Source organism: Aotus nancymaae, unplaced genomic scaffold (genome assembly GCF_030222135.1).
Source record: "Aotus nancymaae isolate 86718 unplaced genomic scaffold, 86718_ANA_hifiasm-v0.15.2.pri h1tg000010l, whole genome shotgun sequence".
In the NCBI taxonomy this organism is placed as follows: Eukaryota; Metazoa; Chordata; class Mammalia; order Primates; family Aotidae; genus Aotus; species Aotus nancymaae.
Genome location: NW_026988421.1, coordinates 20810609 through 20826102, shown reverse-complemented (window position 1 = coordinate 20826102; position 15494 = coordinate 20810609). Strand labels below are relative to the sequence as shown.

The 15494-nt window shown below is 38.5% G+C and overlaps 1 protein-coding gene across 6 annotated transcripts in view; it reads left to right on the top strand.

Annotated features, from left to right (window-relative positions):
• ADD3 (adducin 3) overlaps window positions 1–15494 on the top strand; it is a 137980-nt gene that overhangs the window by 17254 nt on the left and 105232 nt on the right. The gene's annotated exons all lie outside the window — the stretch shown is intronic.

Genomic DNA, 15494 nt, shown 5'->3' with positions numbered 1-15494 from the left:
TGATGGTATTTGGAGGTGGGGCCTTTGGGAAGTGATTATAAGGGATGAGTGCCCTTATAAAAGAGACCCCAGAGGGTTCCCTCACTCCTTCCTCCATGTGATGACTATCTATAAACAAAGAAGCTGTCTTGATCTAATACTTCCCAGCCTTCAGAACTGTGAGAAATAAATGTTTGTTGCTTATAAGCTACCCAGTGTTTAATAGTCTATTATAGCAGCCTGAACAGACTAAGACAAGAAGGAATGGTACATTTTGGAGGTAGAAATCTATGCAACTTGCTGAACGATGGGGAGGCTTAAGAAATATTTAGTCACTGAGGGTCGAAATCTAAATGTGGCATTTGACTCCATTTCCAATACTCTGAATTGACAGAGAAAAGATAACACTTGTACTACTTAGAAATGAAGTAGATTCAGCAAGTCTTGAAGATATACTTTTCTTTCCAAATATAAACATTTTAGAAACTTGACTAGTTCTTAATATGCTTTACTGCTTAAGTATTACCTAGTTGTCCAATCTTTGAATTTGTTTTCATTTGTGAATTTGGAAGTGGTTGAATAGTCATCATTTTGGCTAAAGAATAATCTTTTTGTTTTCAATGAAGGTGCTTCCCCTATGCTGTATTTTTGCATTTAATTAAAAAACTTTTGTGCCGTGCATTATCTTAAGCAAATTAACACAGGAACAGAAAACCAAATAACACATGTTCTCACTTAAATTGGGAGCTAAACATTGGGTACTCATGGACATAAAGACAGCAGTAGACACTGGGGACTACTAGAGGCAGAAGTGGGGGGTAAGGGTGGAAAAACTATCAGGCACAATGCTCACTTCCTGGGTGACAGGATCAATTGTACTCCATCCTCAGCATCTCACAATATACCCATGTGACAAACCTGCACATGTACACCCTGAACTTAAATAAAAGTTGAAATTTTAAACAGAGAACTTTTGTGCAATAGAATAACAAAAAAAGAATTTAAGGCATTGGGCATTGCAATATCAAGTATTGCACGTTGTTATTGCAGGAAGTCATTGTGCCATCTTCGTTTCCCCTTAATAACATGGTGGTTTTATCTTAGAACTTCAAAAGTAAACATAGAGTAAACACCTATAATAAATTATTACCCAAAAAATCACATGCAAAATTATGTTTGCTATGTGAATTTAGTGGAGAATCCAATCCAGTAAGACTTTGCACATTTGCATGGTGAAACAATATGATTTGGTTCTTCTGATAGTTTAGTTATAGGCACAGTTTACCATTTCATTTGTAGCTCCTTGTAGTAAGATATTTAACACAGGGTTTTGTATTAGGACATAGTGATTTTATAAATCGGTGGAAGAAAACATTGAATTTGACAGAACTAATTTTTATAATTATTGCAATGTGAAACTTTCATGCTTACAATTTTTAAATAACTGAAAAGCAGTTCTTAGTAAAATGAAAATCAGTGGAAAGCACTGAGTTTTTTAAAAGCAGGAATGATTTTATTAACTTGGTTTCAAAGTTAAACTTACTGTTTGAATCAAATTTTTATAAAATGCATTTTATTTTATAAATACTTGAAATTTTGAGTAAGAAATATAAGAACATGGAACAAAATGAGGCACAAATGACTGTGCAGTGAAAAGTAAGTTGTCACCCTCAAACCACTCAAGTTTCCTCCTTTCTTTTCTTTCTTTCTTTCTTTCTTTTTTTTTTTTTTTTTTTTGAGACAGAGTTTCAGTTCAACACCCAGGCAGGAGTGCAGTGGGTTCAAGTAGATTCTCATGCCTCAGCCTCCTGAATAGCTGGAGTTACAGGAATGTGCCACCACGCCTGGCTATTTTTTTTTGTATTTTTAGTAGAGTAAAGGTTTTGCCATGTTGGCTAGGCTGCTCTTAAACTCCTGGTCTCAAATGATCCACCCACCTCGGCCTCCCAAAGTGCTGGGATTACAGGTGTGAGCCACCACCCAGCCATCTTTTCATGTACGTTATATCAGAAATGTTTTTCATTGTTTATTTTAAAATTCCTGAATCAGGACTTTGCCTGCCTACACCTGGCAAATGAATTGCTGCATAAGAAATAGCTTTAGGCTCAGAAAAACCTGAGGAAAGAATCAGCCTGAGTACTTCTAGATGCGGTTTCTGGATCTATTGTCTCATTTTATTAAAACATTTCCTTGCCTAGCTTCCCTTCCACTAAGGCAGAGGTATAGAAAGTGGGAGGTGGTAGCTGTAATCATCTTTGACTCATGCTATAATATAAATACTACTTTTAATTTAAAAAATTGTTTTAAGATTAAGGTTTTAGATGACACAAAATCACTTATTACTATACCTAATCAATATTAAATTTTAAACTCTATATAGGTCTCTATTATGCAGCTAAAGTTACCTGTTTGACATTCAAACAGGTTGAGACAAAAGGCACAGCTCCCCAAGCTGTGCAAGTTCTGTGATTTTAGGTGGGAGGAGAAGTTCGATAATTGTGGGAGAGATGGGAATCTTCACAGTGGTGGTAGCCAACTTCTGCCTCCATGGCCCAATTAAAAGCAAGTCCCCTAGTAATAGAAGCAGGGGCTCTCTAGGCATGGAAGTTTCCTCGGATGCTAAAATTGTGCCTTTGTGTAGAACCAGGCTTTCTGTTATATAAGTAGAAGTAGGAATTCTCTGTAAACTTTAAAGGAGAAGCAAATAGGAATAAAGAGGGAGATGGTGATAAAAATCTAGATTCATAGAATTGTGGAAACCTTACCTCACCCGGTCTGGTTGAAGGAAGTGCCATGTATAAGGCAACATGTTGCTTGTGGCAGATCTAGATTCACAACTGAGATTCCTGCCTCTGTCCAGTGCTTTCTCACTTTATTATGAGCCATCTTAACTCCATTCATGCAATGCTGGGGCAAGGGCTTTTGTCAGAATTCCACCTGACCTTTTTCCTAGGGTTTGGACAGAATGAGAGACCCCAATTTCTCAGACTGAGGCTTCTTTTCAAGGTACCTGTATTTTCCTTAAAAAAAAAAAAACAAAACCAAAAAAAAACTTTCATTGAATTTGGGAAAGTTTTGTGAAGTTTTTTCCAAAATCTGTAATGTGTCAGGAACTTTGTTTTCTTAACAAAAGCTGCACTGATCTTCTCTATGTTGTTCCAATTTTAGTGTGCTCACCACTGAAGCAAGTCATGTACATGGTAAATGTTTCTAACATGTTTAGGAACATTATATTGAAAATTTAGACTGGATGTATTCAGCTGCCTTGACATTCATTTTTCTTTTGGAAAAGAATGTATTTAAATGAGAAACAGTTCCACCCCTCCAATGAAAAGCAATAGTTTTAGGTCATTTGAGTGAAATAGATTATAGAATTTATGACCCCAATTTTCCTTTTTTTTTTCTTTGAGTCGGAGTTTTGCTCTTGTTGCCCAGGCTGGAGTACAATGGCATAATCTTGGCTCACCACAACCTCTGCCTCCCGGGTTCAAGTGATTCTCCTGCCTTGGCCTGCCAAGTAGTTGGGATTACAGGCATGCGCCACCACACCCAGCTAATTTTGTATTTTTATTAGAGACAGGGTTTCTCCATGTTGATCAGGCTGGTCTTGAACTCCCAGCCTCAGGTGATCTCTGCCTGCCTCGACCTCCCAGTGTGCTAGGATTACAGGCATGAGCCACCATGCCTGGCCGATTGTACTCTTTTTTTTTTTTTTTTTTTAGGTAGGGAAACTGCTAACTAAAATAACCAGTTTAACTGATTGTACTTTTAAGTCAATTTTAATAGGAGCAGGTATAAGGTCAAGGTACTTGAGAATTTTGGATTTAATGTTTTACGTTGATTTAAACTGGATGGGGTCTGGCTGTGTTTCATGGTGAAATATTTATATTAAAAATCTTCACTTTGGGAGGCCGAGGGGGGTGGATCACGAGGTCAAGAGATCGAGACCATCCTGGTCAACGTGGTGAAACCCTGTCTCTACTAAAAAAAATACAAAAATTAGCTGGGCATGGTGGCGCATGCCTGTAATCCCAGCTACTTGGGAGGCCGAGGCAGGAGAATTGCTTGAACCCAGGAGGCGGAGGTTGTGGTGAGCCGAGATCGCGCCATTGCACTCCAGCCTGGGTAACGAGCGAAACTCCGTCTCAAAAAAAAAAAAAACAAAATCTTGTAGGTCAGTTTTTATAAAAACTATGTAATATTTATTTTAAGTTAATGGTTGATTTTTTTTTTTTTTAATTCTCCTGGTGCCTTTCCCTGAGATTTTAGTTTATAGAGAATAAAATGTCAGTTAAGCAGAAACTTCAATTACCTGGAAGTCTTTGGGTCCTTCATTTTAATGAGGACCAAATGATTAAGAATACCACTGGATTTCAGGAATGTATTGGAAGTAGTATCGTCTAGATGGGTCCTAAAATCAGCAGATGCTAACTATACCTTTTCTAGTCTGCTGTACTTAGAATCAATATTTAGAATGAAGACCCTAATATCTTGCATAATTCTTAAACAATAAAGATAAATATGTTCATGAAAGTATATGAAACCAGAGCCAGGCTCAGTGGCTTATTCCTGTAATCCCAGCACTTTGGGAGGCCGAGGTGGGTTGATCGTGAGGTCAGGAGTTCAAGTCCAGCCTGACCAACATGGTGAAACCCCATCTCTACTAAAAATACAAAAATGAGCTGGGCATGGTGGTGTGTGCCTGTAATCCCGGCTACTCGGGAGACTGATTAGGAGAATCGCTTGAACCCGGGAGGCAGAGGTTGTGGTGAGCTAAGATCATGCCACTGCACTCCAGCCTGGGCGACAGAGCAGGACTCTGTCTCAAAAAAAAAAAAGAAGTATATGAAACCAAAAATTGGAAAGATGGCTTTTAAGATGGGGGAATGGCCGGGTGCGGTGGCCCACGCCTGTAATCCTAGCACTTTGGGAGGCCGAGGCGGGCAGATCATGAGGTCAGGAGATTGAGACCATCCTGGCCGACATGGTGAAATCCTGTCTCTACTGGAAAAAAAAAAAAAAAGTTGGGGGAATGAGGGAGAAGACTACATTAGTTAGCTTATTAATGTAATAATTTATTTGACATTTCTGATCAGAGTAATAATGTGGGCTCCTACCAAAGTGTTTGTCTTTTAAGAGAAAATCTAGTGAGCTATCAAGAGTTGTAATCATAAGGATTAGGCCTTCTGTTAGTAATGCCTTTTGTACAGATGGAATAGCTAGAATTACCCACATGTTGTAATTTGAAGTCTCATAGGAAGGCCCTGAAATAGTACTATTCTCTCCACCCCAAAATGTAAGCCATATATGTAATTCAAAATTTTCTAGTAGCCACATTAAAAACGTTTTAAACAAACAGGTATGAAATTAGTTTCAATATATTTGATTTAACCCAATATATTTAAGATATTTCAACATAAAATCAGCATAAAATTTTTTGCTCTGTCGCCAGGCACCAGGTGGGAGTGCAGTGGCGTGATGTTGGCTCACTGCAACCTCCGCCTCCTGGATTCAAGCAATTCTCCTGCCTCAGCCTCCCGAGTAGCTGGGACTACAGGCGCACACCACCATGCCCAGCTAATTTTTGTATGTTTTTAGTAGAGACAGGGTTTCACCATGTTGGCCAGGATGGTCTCGATCTCTTGACCTCGTGATCCACCTACCTCGGCCTCCCAAAGTGCTGGGATTACAGGCGACATCTTTCTCTTTTATGCCACCTCAGGGTTGAGAATTCTTCTACTAGCAGTTTTTCTTGGGGGAACTAAAGTCTTGCCATCTCTTTGTATACTCCTTCTGTAACTGAATGGAAAATGAGACACTTCAGAGGGGAAAAATACACATTAAACCATTCTTGGGCATGTTAGTTTTAACTATTTTTGCTTTACGTCATAACCAAAAGCTAGTACTGCTGAAGAAATGCAACTGTTACTGAATGAAAACTTCAGAGGGCAGGTTCAGTTGGTTATGCTTAAGTGAGGGGAGAGCTTGGGTAGAAAACATTGTGGTAGAAGAAAAGTTGGGACAGGTTTTGACATCAGATCTTAGAATCCTGTGGCCTTCAACAAGTGAGTTACCTTCTCTGAGCCTTTTTATTTTCTTCACCTATAGAATTGGGGTTAAAAAAATACCTCTCAAACTGCTATGAGGATTATATGAGATGACATATGTAAAGTGTATAATACAGATAATATTTGGTACATAGAAGGTGCTCATTAAATATGTATTGAATAAATCCTTGCTGCTTATTTACATCCCTGACTGCCATCTCCCCTTACGAGACCGGAAGAGAGGAGAAAAGCCTTAAATGAATGTGGGAGTATATTAAATAAACAGCCTTTTCACAAAATTGGTGTTTGACCAGAGCAAATGAGTCTCTAAGCATTGTGGTTGAGATTTTCATTACTTTTATCTGAAAAGTTCAGGAAGTAATGATGTAGAATCGTTTATACTCTGCATTGTTTAAATAGGAAGAAATGAGTTTTGCTTATTTTATTTCTATGTATTTATTCCATTAATAGCATCAGTAAATGCTTCTGAATTTGTTTCAATTAAGAAAAAATCACAATTAACTTTTCATCTTTCCCTATATATGGTACAAATTCATCACTTTAGATTTCTTTGAAAGTTTTATCACGGTGGTTATTGCAATTGAATTTAAACATTTTATGTCTACTTTGCAAGTTTAATATGCAGAGTAATAGATTGTTTTAATGATTAAAAACTTGTAGTAGTTGGAACTAAGGAAAATTTCTCTAAATGGAAGAAAACAGCCACTTAGCAACTACAGTTCATGTTATAACGCAAATGGCATGTTGTTCTTGTTCTGGTATTAACATTAATTTTTACTTTCTATGACATTAGCTGTGTAACAGTGTGTTCTGAATCTCTTAAGGAGAAGTCCTCTGCTATGTATCATATTTCTGATTTGCTATATATTTTGAGATATTTATTTGAAAATTTGAAATATTGAAAAGTGAGAAAATGTGGCGAGTTCTGAATAGATGATTAGATAAGGACTTTCCAAAGCTTTAAGCTCACCAACGTGTAGGCCTCATCTGTGGTAATGTTCTTGGAAATCAGTCACATTTGAAAATCCAGGGTTTTTTTTTTTTTTTTTTGCCAGTACCATCTGGTTGCACTTTATGTATTTTGAAAGTATTTTTTGAATTGCAAAAAAGCAAACCATAGGATAAGACTTTTCTTACCTGATTGAAAGTTGCTTACAGTTTAGTTGAATTTTAACAAACTTAAGGTATGATTGTCCAAATGTGTGGAATATCCTGACAAATCACACATAAAGAATTTTTAAAGTTATTACTGGCCTTTAAAAATTGCCCAGACTTGTACTTTATTTTAGTAACACTCTTAAGGATTCTTATTTATTAAAAGTTCTTTCAGGTTTGTGGAATTTTGAAGATGCTCACCTGATGGGAACTTACTCTACTGATAGGCAGTCAAGGAAGTGTTGATTTTTTTTTTTTTAATTTTTTTTATTGCATTTTAGGTTTTGGGGTACATGTGAAGAACATGTAAGATTGTTGCATAGGTGCATACGTGGCAGTGTGATTTGCTGCCTTCCTCCCCTACACCTATATGTGGCATTTCTCCCCATGCTATCTCTCCCCAACTCCCCACCCCCTGCTGTCCCTCCCCTATTTCCCCCCAACAGACCCCAGTGTGTAGTGCTCCCCTCCCTGTGTCCATGTGTTCTCATTGTTCAACAACTGCCTATGAGTGAGAATATGCGGTGTTTGATTTTGTGTTCTTGTGTCAGTTTGCTGAGAATGATGGTCTCCAGGTTCATCCATGTCCCTACAAAGGACGCGAACTCATCGTTTTTGATGGCTGCATAATATTCCATGGTGTATATGTGCCACATTTTTCCTGTCCAGTCTATCATCGATGGGCATTTGGGTTGGTTCCAGGTCTTTGCTATTGTAAACTGTGCTGCTATGAACATTCATGTGCATGTGTCCTTATAGTAGAACAATTTATAATCATTTGGATATATACCCAGTAATGGGATTGCTGGGTCAAATGGAATTTCTATTTCTCGGCCCTTGAGGAATCCCCACACTGTCTTCCACAATGGTTGAACTAATTTACACTCCCACCAACAGTGTAAGAGGGTTCCTATTTCTCCACATCCTCTCTAGCATCTGTTGCCTCCAGATTTTTTAATGATCGCCATTCTAACTGGCGTGAGATGGTATCTCAATGTAGTTTTGATTTGCATTTCTCTAATGACCAGTGATGATGAGCATTTTTTCATATGTTTGTTGGCCTCATGTATGTCTTCTTTTGTAAAGTATCTGTTCATATCCTTCACCCACTTTTGAATGGGCTTGTTTGTTTTTTTCTTGTAAACCTGTTTTAGTTCTTTGTAAATTCTGGATATCAGCCCTTTGTCAGATGGGTAACCTGCAAAAATTTTTTCCCATTCTGTTGGTTGCCGATTCACTCTAATGACTGTTTCTTTTGCTCTGCAGGAGCTCTGGAGTTTGATTAAGTCCCATTTGTCTATTTTGTCTTTTGTTGCCAATGCTTTTGGTGTTTTGGTCACGAAGTCCTTGCCTATGCCTATGTCCTGAATGGTTTTGCCTAGATTTTCTTGTAGGGTTTTTATAGTGTTAGGTCTTATGTTAAAGTCTTTAATCCATCTGGAGTTAATTTTAGTGTAAGGTGTCAGGAAGGGGTCCAGTTTCTGCTTTCTGCATGTGGCTAGCCAGTTTTCCCAACACCACTTATTAAACAGGGAATCCTTTTCCCATTGCTTGTTTTTGTCAGGTTTGTCAAAGATTGGTTGGTTGTAGATATGTTGTGTTGCCTCCGAGGCCTCTGTTCTGTTCCATTGGTCTATATCTCTGTTTTGGTACCAGTACCATGCTGTTTTGATTACTGTAGCCTTGTAGTATAGTTTGATGTCCGGTAGTGTGATGCCTCCCGCTTTGTTCATTTTGCTTAGAATTGACTTGGCTATGCGGGCTCTCATTTGGTTCCATATGAAGTTTAAAGTGGTTTTTTCCAGTTCTGTGAAGAAGGTCATTGGTAGCTTGATGGGGATAGCATTGAATTTGTAAATTACTTTGGGCAGTATGGCCATTTTCATGATACTGATTCTTCCTAACCATGAACATGGAATGTTTCTCCATCTGTTTGTGTCCTCTCTTATTTCGTTGAGCAGTGGTTTGTAGTTCTCCTTGAAGAGGTCCTTTACGTTCCTTGTTGGTTGTATTCCTAGGTATTTTATTCTCTTTGTAGCAATTGTGAATGGCAGTTCGTTCTTGATTTGGCTCTCTTTAAGTCTGTTATTGATGTATAGGAATGCTTGTGATTTTTGCACATTGATTTTGTATCCTGAGACTTTGCTGAAGTTGCTTATCAGTTTCAGGAGATATTGGGCTGAGACGATGGGGTCTTCTAGATATACAATCATGTCGTCTGCAAAGAGAGACAATTTGACTTCCTCCTTTCCTAATTGAATACCCTTTATTTCTTTTTCTTGCCTGATTGCTCTGGCTAGAACTTCCAGTACTATATTGAATAGGAATGGTGAGAGAGGGCATCCTTGTCTACTGCCAGATTTCAAAGGGAATTCTTCCAGTTTTTGCCCATTCAATATGATATTGGCTGTTGGTTTGTCGTAAATAGCTTTTAATATTTTGAGATACGTTCCGTCAATACCTAGTTTATTGATAGTTTTTGGCATAAAGGGCTGTTGAATTTTGTCAAAGGCCTTCTCTGCATCAATTGAGATAATCATGTGGTTTTTGTCTTTGGTTCTGTTTATGTGGTGAATTACGTTTATAGACTTGCGTATGTTGAACCAGCCTTGCATCCCCGGGATGAATCCTACTTGATCATGGTGGATAAGCTTTTCGATGTGCTGTTGCAATCGGCTTGCCAGTATTTTATTGAAGATTTTTGCATCAATGTTCATCATGGATATTGGCCTGTAGTTTTCTTTTCTTGTTGAGTCTCTGCCAGGTTTTGGTATCAGGATGATGTTGGTCTCATAAAACGATTTGGGAAGGATTCCCTCTTTTTGGATTATTTGGAATAGTTTCAGAAGGAATGGTACCAGCTCCTCTTTGTATGTCTGGTAAAATTCGGCTGTGAACCCGTCTGGACCTGGGCTGTTTTTGGGTGGTAGGCTCTTAATTGCTACCTCGACTTCAGACCTTGTTATTGGTCTATTCAGGGTTTCGACTTCTTCCTGGTTTAGGCTTGGGAAGAGGCAAGTGTCCAGGAATTTATCCATTTCTTCCAGGTTTTCTAGTTTATGTGTATAGAGTTGTTTGTAATAATCTCTGATGATGGTTTGAATTTCTGTGGAATCTGTGGTGATATCCCCTTTCTTACTTTTTATTGCATCTATTTGGTTATTCTCTCTTTTCTTTTTTATTAATCTAGCTAGTGGTCTGTCTATTTTGTTGATCTTTTCAAAAAACCAGCTTCTGGATTTATTGATTTTTTGAAGGGTTTTTTGTGTGTCTATCTCCTTCAGTTCTGCTCTGATCTTAGTTATTTCTTGTCTTCTGCTAGGTTTTGAGTTTTTTTGATCTTGTTCCTCTAGCTCTTTCAATTTTGACGATAGGGTGTCAATTTTAGATCTCTCCTTGCTTCTCATGTGGGCACTTATTGCTATATATTTTCCTCTAGACACTGCTTTAAATGTGTCCCAGAGATTCTGGTATGCGGTGTCTTCGTTCTCGTTGGTTTCAAAGAACATCTTTATTTCTGGCTTCATTTCGTTGTTTATCCAGTCAACATTCAGGAGAAAGTTGTTCAGTTTCCATGAAGCTGTGTGGTTCTGGGTTGTTTTCTGAATTCTGAGTTCTAACTTGATTGCACTGTGGTCTGAGAGACTGTTTGTTATGGTTTCTGTTCTTTTGCATTGGAAGTGTTGATTTTTATGTGATTGGCATTTCTCCACCAATATCTGAAACCTGACAGCTATTACTAGTTACATACTTGTGTATATGTTTGTCAAGCTGACTGTGAGCTTTTGATATACAGGTGTTCTATAGTAATCTAGGCAGGTAGATTATCCTGGTAACCTAGAGATTTGTGAGATGATTTTAAGTGGCATGGATCTAGGCTAACCTGTGAAACAGATATTAGGGTAGGGTCTTTAGAATGGGCCCAGGCTTAGTGCCAGAATTATAGAGTGCCACTGTCATTATGGTAACCACTAGCTGTGTGTGGCTGTTTACCACTTGAAATGTGGCTAGTCCTAATTGAGATGTGCTATAATTATAAAAATACATAGATTTTGAAGACCTACTACAAGAAAAAGAACACAAAATAACTGCTTTTTATATTGATTACATTAGCTACAGCTATTCCAGCTGACTTGGCTGGGCCAATTTGTATTACAGTGCTACAGTGCTGTTTTGAGAGCTATTGCCTACAAGCAACCTCTATTCCTTCTCTAACTCCCACTGATGAAGTTTAAAAAACAAAACTGAATTACTTGCTCCATCCACTAGCTCTAATGGTTGCTAACTCCTGACCAGCTCCTTGAAAATGGGTGATAAAAAATAAATTAATAAGACCAGGCGTGGTGGTGCATGCCTGTAATCCTAGCACTTTGGGAGGTTGAGGCAGGCGGATCACCTGAGGTAGGAATTGGAGACCAGCCTTGACCAACATGGAGAAACCTCCTCTCTACTAAAAATACAAAATTAGCCAGGCGTGGTGGTGCATGCCTGTAATCCCAGCTACTGGGGAGGCTGGGGCAGGAGAATCTCTTGAACCCATGAGGCAGAGGTTTCGGTGAGCTGAGATCGCGCCATTGCACTCCAGCCTGGGCAACAAGAGCGAAATTCCTTCTCAAAAAATAAAAAAAAAATAAAATAAACTTACAACTATTATCTGTTGGGCACCTGCCATGTACGAGGTACTGTGCTAGGTACTTTACATAAAATCATGATTCCTCACATCAGTTCCTCAGGATTTATATTATAAATTTTGAAGAAATAGATTCAGATACATTGTGACTTTGCCCTGGCAGCTAGTAGGTGGCAGAATGGAATTCCAGCCCAAGTCAGCCTGGTTCTAGAACCAGTGTTCTTTCAGCTATATTATACTCTCCTCATTATGTTTTTATTTCCTATGCGTGTCCTTTATCACGAAGCGGAATACTGTGTAAAGGAGTCTCTTGTCAAATGGTGTTGACTGATCAATACTTAGGATCCTTAAGCTGTTTTCCTTTGTCTTGGTGGATGACTTTAATGCACCACCCTCCTAACCTACCTAGTGAGTGGCCTAAATGTTAATAAAGAGACTTAAGCTTTTTTTTTTAAACTTTTTTTTCTTTTTTTTTAAAAAATACATATTTTATTGCATTTTAGGTTCTGGGGTATATGTAAAGAACATGCAGGATTGTTGCATAGGTACATACATGGCAGTATGGTTTGCTGCCTCCATCCCCATCACCTATATCTGGCATTTCTCCCCATGCTATCCCTCCCCAACTCCCTAACCCCCACTGTCCCTCCCCTGGACCCTCTCCAAAGACCTCAGTGTGTGATGCTCCCCTCCCTGTGTCCATGTGTTCTCATTGTTCAACACCCACCTATGAGTGAGAACATGTGGTGTTTGATTTTCTGTTCTTGTGTCAGTCTGCTGAGAATGATGGTTTCCAGGTTCATCCATGTCCCTACAAAGGACACAAATTCATCGTTTTTTATGACCGCGTAGTATTCCATGGTGTATGTGTGCCACGTTTTCCCTGTCCAGTCTATCATCGATGGGCATTTGGGTTGGTTCCAAGTCTTTGCTGTTGTAAACAGTGCTACAGTGAACATACGTGTACATGTGTCCTTATAATAGAATGATTTATAATCCTTTGGGTATATACCCAGTAATGGGATTGCTGGGTCAAATGGAATTTCTATTTCTAGGTCCTTGAGGAATCGCCACACTGTCTTCCACAATGGTTGAACTAATTTACACTCCCACCAACAGTGTAAAAGTTTTCCTATTTCTCTACATCCTCTCCAGCATCTGTTGTCTCCAGATTTTTTAATGATCGCCATTCTAACTGGCATGAGATGGTATCTCAATGTGGTTTTGATTTTCATTTCTCTAATGACCAGTGATGATGAGCATTTTTTCGTATGTTTGTTGGCTTCATGTATGTCTTCTTTTGGAAAGTGTCTGTTCATGTCCTTTGCCCACTCTTGAATGGGTTTGTTTTCTTCTTGTAAATCTGTTTTAGTTCTTTGTAGATTTTGGATATAAGTCCTTTGTTAGATAAGTAGATTGCAAAAATTTTTTCCCATTCTGTTGGTTGCTGGTTAACTCTAATGATTGTTTCTTTTGCTGTGCAGAAGCTCTGGAGTTTAATTAGATCCCATTTGTCTATTTTGGCTTTTGTTGCCAATGCTTTTGTTGTTTTAGTCGTTAATTCCTTGCCTATGCCTATGTCCTGAATGGTTTTGACTAGGTTTAAGTCTTTAATCCATCTGGAGTTAATTTTAGTGTAAGGTGTCAGGAAGGGGTCCAGTTTCTGCTTTCTGCACATAGCTAGCCAGTTATCCCAACACCATTTATTAAACAGGGAATCCTTTCCCCATTGCTTGTTCTTGTGAGGTTTGTCAAAGATCAGATGGTTGTAGATGTGTGGCGTTGCCTCTAAGGCCTCTGTTCTGTTCCATTGGTCTATCTCTGTTTTGTTACCAGTACCATGCTGTTTTGATGACTGTTGCCTTGTAATATAGTTTGAAGTCAGGTAGCATGATGCCTCCAGCTTTGTTCTTTTTGCTTAGAATTTACTTGGCTATGCGGGCTGTCTTTTGGTTCCATATGAAGTTTAAAGTGGTTTTTTCCAGTTCTGTGAAGAAGGTCATTGGTAGCTTGATGAGGATAGCATTGAATCTATAAATTACTTTGGGCAGTGTGGCCATTTTCACGATATTGATTCTGCCTAACCATGAGCATGGAATGTTTCTCCACCTGTTTGTGTCCTCTCTTATTTCGTTGAGCAGTGGTTTGTAGTTCTCCTTGAAGAGGTCTTTTACATCCTTTGTTAGTTGCATTCCTAGGTATTTTATTCTCTTTGTAGCAATTGTGAATGGCAGTTCGTTCTTGATTTGGCTCTCTTTAAGTCTGTTATTGATGTATAGGAATGCTTGTGATTTTTGCACATTGATTTTGTATCCTGAGACTTTGCTGAAGTTGCTTATCAGTTTCAGGAGATTTTGGGCTGAGACTATAGGGTCTTCTAAATATACAATCATGTCGTCTGCCAATAGAGACAGTTTGACTTCCTCCTTTCCTAATTGAATACCCTTTATTTCTTTTTCTTGCCTGATTGCTCTGGCTAGAACTTCCAATACTATATTGAATAGGAGTGGTGAGAGAGGGCATCCTTGTCTAGTGCCAGATTTCAAAGGGAATTCTTCCAGTTTTTGCCCATTCAGTATGATATTGGCTGTGGTTTTGTCGTAGATAGCTTTTATTTTTTTGAGATATGTTCTGTTGATACCTAGTTTATTGATAGTTTTTGGCATAAAGGGCTGTTGAATTTTGTCAAAGGCCTTCTCTGCATCTATTGAGATAATCATGTGGTTTTTGTCTTTGGCTCTGTTTATGTAGTGAATTACATTTATAGACTTGCGTATGTTGAACCAGCCTTGCATCCCCGGGATGAATCCTACTTGATCATGGTGGATAAGCTTTTCGATGTGCTGTTGCAATTGGCTTGCCAGTATTTTATTGAAGATTTCTGCATCTATGTTCATCATGGATATTTGGCCTGAAGTTTTCTTTTCTTTTTGAGTCTCTGACGAGTTTTGGTATCAGGATGATGTTGATCTCATAAAACGATTTGGGGAGGACTCCCTCTTTTTGGATTATTTGGAATAGTTTCAGAAGGAGTGTTACCACCTCCTCTTTGTATGTCTGGTAGAATTTGGCTGTGAACCCATCTGGACCTGGGCTTTTTTTGGTTGGTAAGCTGTTAATTGCTGCCTCAACTTCAGACCTTGTTATTGGTCTAATCAGGGTTTCAACTTCTTCCTGGTTTAGGCTTGGTAGGGTGTAAGTGTCCAGGAATTTATCCATTTCTTCCAGGTTTACTGGTTTATGTGCATAGAGTTGTTTATAGTAATCTTTGATGGTGGTTTGTATTTCTGTGGAATCTGTGGTGATATCCCCTTTCTCATTTTTTATTGCACCTGTTTGATTATTCTCTCCTTCTTTTTTATTAATCTGACTAGTAGTCTATTTTGTTGATCTTTTCAACAAACCAGCTCCTGGATTTATTGATTTTTTGAAGGGTTTTTTGTGTGTCTATCTCCTTCAGTTCTGCTCTGATCTTAGTTATTTCTTGTCTTCTGCTAGGTTTTGAGTTTTTTTGATCTTGCTTCTCTAGCTCTTGCAATTTTGACGATAGGGTGTCAATTTTAGATCTTTCCTTGCTTCTCATGTGGGCATTTATTGCTATATATTTTCCTCTAGACACTGCTTTAAATGTGTCCCAGAGATTCTGGTATGTTGTGTCTTTG